Here is a 9,352-nt window from a genome sequence, read left to right on the forward strand (position 1 = left end):
GATATCCCTGAATAGCATTAAAGGGTACCCCATGGTGTCTAAAAAATTATCTAAGTCCATGGTATCCTCTATCTTGTTTTATAGATGTTTAAACCATATTTCATATATTTTACTCTATTAGAGTGACTAATGTTTAAAGAGCCTAATTCAACCCTCCCCCGTTTGTCATATGTTAGCCCCTTAAACTAACACAAATGAAGGAAAAAAATATGCACTCACCAGATGATATATGAACCAAATATATTTATTTAAAATAGTTTGACAAATCACTGATATTAAAATCCAAATCCAAATTCAAATAATTAAATTTGACAGTTAAATGAAATTCATATCCATGTAGTTATTTATATGTTCTAATGTTCATTTTCAAGATCTCGTAATCTAAATTTTCAAAACTTTCATCAAATGTTTAGATCTATGAATCATGAAGTATATTGTATGATTTGTATAATGCTATAATTTGATGCCAAATAATTATTTTAATGTGTTTAAGGGAAAATTTAAGTTTATGAGAAAGTTATTCAACAAATCCATTAAATCTACCCATGTGAATATTGTATTCTACACAGCATATTGGAGATACAGGTTGACCTGTTCTATATTTCAACTCTAATTTGTATTTCTGTTTCTCTCTATCTATATTGTTGTCTTACATATCTTAACTTCAATGGTTATACCAAACTAATATATATCATCTGTATAATCAAAAGACTTGTTATCATATTTATGTTTTAAAATTTTACTTTATCACTTGCAGATATTCTTCTACCTCCTCTTCTGTCAAATAGCGTTCAATTTTTCACTTACATATGTATGCCCAGAAAAATATTGGCAGTCTTACTCAATTTGTTCTAGGAGAAATATGATTAGTAAAATGTGGGGAAGGTAACTACACTGGGGTTAACTTTAGGGTTGAATTCATGTCTATGGTATATGTGATAACTAATTCTATGTATTTATTTCAATATTCATCATGAGATTTTTAAAAATAAATTAACACACTTACATTTTATTTCATTCAACTATAATATTTTTTCAGTTATTAAATCCTCTATATAGATATGTCCATTATGATTTCATAGACATGCTTTCTAATATCTAGATTTTTTCATAAAAACACTTTTAAAAGTCTCAAATATTCATAATCTGCTATTGTATAAGAATAATATGGATGTAATTTCTCAAAAAATCACGTTTCCCTTACCATCATGCATTATTTCATAAAATTTATGTAAAGATGTAAGTTGATTATAGAAAACTTCTTCTCATTTACAAGTTGTAAAGTATCTTAGAATCTACATGTAACTTTATGGTGAATGGTCCTAATTGTGGTTATTGAATCATTTTGTAGACTTAAGTAATAAAATATTCACTTAATAGGCATTAAATAATGTTTCATCTTAGATTAGATCCATGAGATAACTAGAACTATGAATAATTATTTAATAAATGAATTAAAAATTATATTGGTTATAGGTTTTCATTTAATAAAAATCTAGTTACAACTAAAAAGTGAAATCTCAGCCAGTATAATCATGATTATGGTTGGAAACTATATGAGCTTTGATTATTTTACTGAAGCAGTAAATAATCAATAAATATGATCATGATTAAATAAATTTTAACTAATTGAGAAATACCTAAATTTTTATAATTTGATAGATGATACTTTGTTGGAATATCAACATAATGTTGATCAACGTTATAAGTGACGGAAAGAATTCATGAATCTTAATCATTGGTTCTTAACCCAGAAAAAAATTATCAATCCATGAATGTATTTTTTAGGTTTCACTTAGTACTTAGATATCAATGAGTATTAAAAGTAATGATAGAATTTTAATAGCTTTGGGTGATTCTGCATGCATTAGAACTGATGCAGACAAAATTCAAATTGATAGATGCATGTATGTCAGTTGAATTTACTTATACCTAGTGGGAGACAGGGATATATTGAAGCATTAGTTCTATGATACAGGTCAAATAATACATTTATCATATCTTAGTAGCAGAATTATGAGAAATATATTCAGATGTAATAAATGTGATGTGAACGGGGGAAGATTTTGCTTGACTCAAATTTATTCCAACTTGTTTTATTTAGTTGAATATGAATTGACCAGAGTTCACTGAGGGAAGCTTTCACTGATTGAACATTTCTGTGGTAATGAACAAAGCTTACTTATTAAAAAACTTACTTTGATTAATGAAAATTTTAATTTTCTCTTTCCCTCCCTTTCTCTCAATTTTCCATCTCCCGTTTACTACTTTGATTAATGTTTTAGAGTTATGTGCATTACTTTTTATAAGCTTGCAAGCCATATCTGACTTATGGACCCTTGAATGAGAATATTAAAAAGGTGTGAGGTTATCCAATACCAAGATGTAGCACGCCTATAATTTTCTAGAAGGCTGCAAAATGTGTATTAAGGGGCAAAAATATCTAGAAAATATCCTTGCAACTTGAACTTCTACATCCCACTACATGTGATACCCTCCCTGTCTTAATTGGCCCACATTTTTTGTTGCGGTGGATACAAATACAAAATCATTTTCAGAAAATCTGTGTATTGAGCATGTTCACCATAAAGGAAGTACTCTAACCAATGCAATAACCAAGAATAGTATTCTCCAGGAAAATCATATTTTTTGAATTCTCACGAATGCCATCCAGAAAGTGTATAGATATATCAAGCTGAAAATGGGGTTACCATCATAACATTCAAGACCATAAGAAATAGAAGATGAGATGCACTTTCAGGTAAGTTTGAGAGAAATACAAGCAGAAAGAAAATATTGAATCGAGCTAGGTTGAGACAATACTGAAACCCAATGAAAGTGGACGCAAACAGGCTTGAACAAGTAAAAAAACCATTCTCCACTAGAAAAAATGGTAGCAGATAAAAAGTCTCAATTTAGATACACGGTCCTCTCATTTATACAAAAGGGGGTGACTAAAAATGACATGAACAGATATAAGTGACCATTTTTGAACTCGATCTACTCATTTTTATCAGTCACTTTTTTGTTTTTTCATTAGAAAATATAAATAAACTACCGTCATGACCATTAGAACTATGGCACAATCAACAAAGAGGAGGATCACCATTGATCAGCCAGGCCATATTGAGGAATGAAAGTTTAACAAGAAATAAAGACCATTATACTATCTATGTACCCTTGGTCACCATTAGGATAATATTTTAACAAATATATTTTGAAGAGGACTCCTTAAAGGGAAATGAAGGACCCAAAATCCCTGGAATATGCAGAAGACAAATGCATATCCAAAAAAAGGAAGACAATTGAGGGCTAAGAAGATCGCAAATCACCTTTTTCCAAAAAAAGAGCAACACTAATAAGAAAATGGGAAGTTCTCACACTTCAGAAAAGCCATCCAATTATAAACATTTACAAATTTTAGAGCATTACAGATCAAAGCTCCAAAAACAAGTTCAAATGAAAATGAAAGAGATACCACGAAGATTAAAACTCAACCAAGATGAATCAAATCAAACCAACCTGGTAGGAAGGTCAAAGCTAACATTCTTACGATCAGATGGACCCGATTACATGAACTTGAGGGAAATTGCTATGCTTTTGGTGCAAGAATGGTACAGAATCCAAAAAATAGATCTTGCTATGTCGAAGGAAATCCCAATATGCTATGGTAGAAATGCGGAATATAAAAGCTCATACAAGATTAATATATTGGCGTATAGAGATAGATAATGTCTTTTGAGTGGTCATACCCTTCGAAGGGCCTCAGTAAGATACACAATTAATATATTTTAAAAGGTATATTCTTATTAGATTGTAAAATCAGGTGATTACCCATTATATACACTTCGAATACTATGGAGAGCAGGCACACTAGTATATGTTAAATATAAATTTAATCTTTTATGTTCTACGTTTTCTCTGGGTTTATACGAATAGATGCACCTCAGAATCCAAGGTTATCCATTGAGATGATTTTATATTTCCCGATGATCGGAAACCCGCACTGGTGATATTTCAAATTCAAGGACCTTATGGAATTAGAATTGGCACAAGTATGGAGTAAGGACCATAAAGGCGCCAAAAAATGAAATCAATATTATGAGGAAAAGGTAAAAAAGAAGATTCATGTAGGAGATCCTTGACATAAAAGCCAATCGCTCTATCAGGTTTTCATAAAAATATGGAGTGTGGTATAATCATTGTCTATTTATATTTCTACTTTTCTATCTTTAGATACTAAAGTAGCTTTTTTGAACTTTTTTTTCGAGTTTATTGACTAACCTTTCTTGAAATCATGAATTCAAGCTGCAAACTACTAATCGATATTTGAGGAATTCATGATATGCAACAACTTAGGATCCAGTAGACATGGAAAAGTGTTTTGTACGAAATGATATGGAAATTTTACGAGGAAAGCATAATATCGTATTTCAGATCATGGTGCAATATCTGATTCGCATGGATGAAAAGTCTATTTGAAGAACATGGTTATGCTCTCCCAGACCAGATAAAGTTTCATTTTGATAATCGATCGCCTACGCTTGCTACCTTTTACCTGCTCTTTTACTATCTAACCAAAGATATTAAACTTACCATAAATGAGATATGAGATTTATCCTCTACTTGTTAGTAATAATCAGAGAAGGTGAGCTTCCCCTTAAAAACATAATATCCCCTCCCCCTCACGATCAACACAAACATTTGATTCTCTATTACTTTGACATCATTTCATTTCCATATAGTTTCTTATCCGTATGAATAAAAAATAAGTAAGATATAGCGATAGAATGCTATGATATGACATATCAATAATAAATCTAATGGAGTGATCCTCTGGTTGGTTTTCATATGAGCTTGAGATCTGCAGTGCATCGCCTTCAGCTTGTGGGGAATGTTAATGTATTAGTTTTAGTCGTTAAAATAATTCTGTAAGAAACGAGATCTATTAAAAGAGACTGTTTTTTTCGTGGAACTCGTTTCTTGTTTGCCTCTCTCTTCTATATATCTCTATCTATTTATCTCTTCTCATTCGATATATCTCTCTAGGATAAAATTTCCATAGCCACTGTCGTAATCGCTTCCGTAAACGTGTCTCATATCATCACCGCCTTCCACGGAAAGACGTAGACAGGCGAAGATACGTGAAGCAGTCATCGAGGACACGTGTCGGACAATGGCGGTCTCTGCTTATCTATATAAGCTGCATCGCAGCATATCCAGTTATTTTACATCGAGAAAGCAAACGACGTACAAGTCAAGATCTGAATCATGTTACTTATCCCTCCGTCTGTAGATATGAATGCACAACCGAGCTCGCAAGTTGAGAGAAGATCTTCTTTAGAGTGCGAGCCGAGGACTCTCAGCAGAAAGGAACTCCACTGCGCCAGGGTAAGTATGATTATTTCTCTGCGATTCATTTTCTTGATCCTGACCCGTCTTTTTCGACTAAGTAATTTGATCTTTAGACGATACTACGATCATCGATTTGTTCGTTCAGATTTGGTTTACTATTTTAATATGCTCGTCCGGTGGAATGAGATGGGGTCAAAATGATGGAATTTTATTATCCTCTTGAAATTTAGAAATTTACGTTGCCGAGTTGAGCAATTTGTCTGCTCTTCCACCAGATGACTCCTGAATTATCGCCACGATTCTTTACCTTTGATTTAACTTTTCAGTTTATTTCAGGAGGCAGCAATTAATATTCTAGAAACGACGAGTATGGAAGAATCCAAACAAATCTTCACAAAGGTATAGTTTTATGATGGATCGATAACATGTTTGCAGTCTACCGGGAATAAAAAATTTTCCTTATTAAAATCGTTTCTTCTAATTACTTCATTGAAATTTATTTCTATTCTTAGTTTCCGCTTCTAATTGAATCCTCTGCACCTTAAATCAATTCGTGGTTGTCGTTTTTCCTGTATGATACCTTGGTGGGGCTGTGTATCTCTTTTCCGTTTAATTCAACGCCTCTTTTGCGGGTACACTGAATTAAATGGATATTAAAAACCAAGGGTCACGTTTAGCCTAAAATATCAAAAGGCCGTTAAAGGAAAAGACGTTTAGCCTCCTCTCTCTCTCTCTCCCGCTGTCTCTCTCTACCTCCCTCTCGCTATCCCTCCTCTCTATCTCTGTCTCTTTTCTTTCTTGCTCTCTCTCTCCCACTCCCTCTCCTCCCTCCACTTCCCTCTCCATCCCTCTCTCTCTCTCTCTCTTTCCCACTCGATCTCTCTCTCTCTCTCTCTCTCTCTCTCTTCTTTCCAATTCTCTATCTCTTCCCTCTATATCTCTCTCTTGTTATCTTCGTTCTACCCCTCTATCTCCCCTCCATCTCTTTCTTCTTTCTCCCTCCCCCCTCTCTCTCTCTCTCTCTCTCTCTCTCTCTTCTTTCTACCTCTCTCCCCTTTCATCTCTATCTCTCTACTCTTTCTATATCTCTCCCTCTTAACTATCTCTATATCTTTCTCTCTTTCTCCTCTTCTTACACCTCGCTCCCTCTTATCTCTCTCTACATGAAAGCTCTCTTTCTCCTCTTCTTATACCCCTCTCCCTCTTATCTCTCTCTACATTAAAGCTCTCTCCCCTCTCATCTTCTTATACCCCTCTCCCCCTTATCTCTCTCTATATCTTTCTCTCTTTCTCCTCTTCTTACATCCCTCTCTCTCTTATCTCTCTCTCTATCTTTCTCTCTTTCTCCTCTTCTTACACCCCTCTCTCTCTTATCTCTCTCTCTATCTTTCTCTCTTTCTCCTCTTCTTACACCCCTCTCCCTCTTATCTCTCTCTACATTAAAGCTCTCTTTCTCATCTTCTTACACCCCTCTCCCCCTTATCTCTCTATATCTTTCTCTCTTTCTCCTCTTCGTACACCCCTCTCCCTCTTATATCTCTCTATATCTTTCTCTCTTTCTTCTCTGCTTACACCCCTCTCCCCCTTAACTCTGATTATGCCTTTATCTCTTTCCCTTCTTCTTACACCCCTCTCCCTCTTATCTCTCTCTATAACTTTCTCTCTTTCTCTTCTTCTTACACCTTTCTTCCTCTTATCTCTCTCTTCATCTTACACCTCTCTTCCTCTTATCTATCTCTCTATATCTTTCTCTTTTTCTCTTCTTTTACACCTCTCTCCCTCTCATCTCTTTGTCTCTTTCTCTCTCTTCATCTTACACCTCTCTTCCTCTTATCTCTCAGTCTATATCTTTCTCTCTTTCTCTTCTTACACCTCTCTCCCTCTGATCTCTCTGTATCTTTCTATCTTTCTCTTCTTCTTACTCCTTTCTTCCTCTTATCTCTCTCAATATCTTTCTTTCTTTCTCTTCTTAACCTCTCCCTCTTATCTCTTTGTATCTTTCTCTCTCTTTATCTTACACCTCTCTTCCTCTTATTTCTCTCTCTATAACTTTCTCTCTTTCTCTTCTTCTTACACCTCTCTCCCTCTTATCTCTCTGTATCTTTCTCTCTTTCTCTTCTTCTTACACCTTTCTTCCTCTTATCTCTCTCTTTATCGTTCTCTCTTTCTCTTCTTCTTACACCTATTTCCCTCTTATCATTTTGTATCTCTCTCTCTTCTTCTTACACCTCTCTTTCTCTTATATCTCTCTATATCTTTCTCTCTTTCTCTTCTTCTTACACCTATTTCCCTCTTATCTCTTTGTATCTTTCTCTCTCTTCTCTTCTTACACCTCTCTTTCTCTTATCTCTCTCCATATCTTTCTCTCTTTCTTTTCTTCTTACACCTCTCTCCCTCTTATCTCTCTGTATCTTTCTCTCTTTCTCTTCTTCTTACATCTCTCTTCCTCTTATCTCTCTTCTATATCTTTCTCTCTTTCCCTTCTTCTTACACCCCTATCCTTCTCATCTCTCTCTCTATTCTTCTTACAGCCCTCTCCATCTCATCTCTCTCTCTTCATCTTACATCTCTCTCTCTTTCTCTTCTTGTTACCCCTCTCTCCCTCATACCTTTCTCCCTCTCTCGCTCTCTCTCTCTCTCTTCTTCTTCTTCTTCTTACACCTTTCCTCCTCTTATCTCTCTCTGTAGTCTTTCTATATATCTATCCCTTTCCTTTATATCTATCTCCCTAATATTTCTGTGTGTCTCTCTCTTTCTCTTTTTTCTTCTTTTTTCTCTTTGTTTTCTTTCAACCTCTCTGTCTCTTCATCTTACATCTACCTTTTTCTCTTTGTTTTCTTTCTACACCGCTCTCTGTCCTCTCCATCTTTCTCTCTCTTCATCTTACATCCACCCTTTTTCTCTTCGTTTTCTTTCTAACTCTCTCTTTCCCCTCTATCTTTCTCTCTTTATCTTCATCTTACATTTACCTTTTTCTCTTTGTTTTCTCTCTACCTCTCTCTCTGCCCTCTATCTTTCTCTGTTTCTCTTCTTGTTTCACCTCTCTCCCTATTCTCTCTCTCTCTCTCTCTCTCTCTCTCTCTCTCTCTCTCTCCCTGTGTCTCTTTAAGTTCAACTAATTCCTACCTCAGGGACAGCGTCCGGTGCTCAAACAGGGAACCCGGGGGAGGGCAGCTACCGCACAACCGGAATCTCCAGACGACGAAGTACAACAGAGGGCCCGAAGACCACTTCACCGTCACATTCCCCGACCAAAGGACCACCTCTCTTCTCCCTTCTGAGCTACTCATTATCAGACACTAACCGTTCTTTGGAAACAAAAAAAGAGCTCATCCCTTCTTTTTAAGAGTTTGGGAAGATCATTGGAAAAACTGGAAAATAAGAATAAAGAGCAGCAAAAGTGGAGTAACTCAAGAACTGAGTGGCTCATCCGGATGGCCAACTCTGTTGATAATCTCTCACTGCACATGTTAGAACATGGCAGATGTGGGGATATCAAATGATAAAATATCATGATGACTGTAAATCACTTTTCAATCAGCGCGTAGTTATGATAAATGGTGTTTTTATGGCATTTGGTTTGAAACGAAATTGGCGGTGGCCGATTCCGGAACTGATGTTACTTTTGCTATTTCCCTGATGACCTCGGTTAAAATAAAATAAACTTATAAATGTTGAATTTATGGTTGGCAAATGGGGCTTTGCCCTCCGCCTTGTATCGTGTATTGTTGCTCCATTTGTATCTCAATGAAATATTTTATCAAAAGAAGAGTCTAGTAGCTGTACTCGGCTAGTGAGTTGACACTCTTAATTTCACAGCCAACTGAATTAACTTGCAGGCCACATATACATCTAACACCTTAATCATTGATGATGTCGCTATGTGACCTTTGTCACTTTCTCACTGTTCAAGCTTCATATTGTTCTCTCCCAAGCTGTGAAACTAGAACTCTCATTCGTCATTCTTCTCGTACCTTGTTGCATTACCATGATAAAT

At 35.3% G+C, this 9,352-nt stretch overlaps 1 long non-coding RNA gene across 1 annotated transcript; it reads left to right on the top strand.

Annotated features, from left to right (window-relative positions):
* The first annotated feature begins 5,214 nt into the window (after positions 1 to 5,214).
* On the top strand, positions 5,215 to 8,926 carry LOC144711457 (uncharacterized). The gene is made up of 3 exons (XR_013583551.1): positions 5,215 to 5,391; positions 5,692 to 5,754; positions 8,487 to 8,926. It is a non-coding gene; the product is annotated as an uncharacterized LOC144711457 (long non-coding RNA).
* Positions 8,927 to 9,352: the final 426 nt, after the last annotated feature.

This window comes from Wolffia australiana, chromosome 13 (assembly GCF_029677425.1).
Source record: "Wolffia australiana isolate 7733 chromosome 13, ASM2967742v1".
Classification (NCBI taxonomy): Eukaryota; Viridiplantae; Streptophyta; class Magnoliopsida; order Alismatales; family Araceae; genus Wolffia; species Wolffia australiana.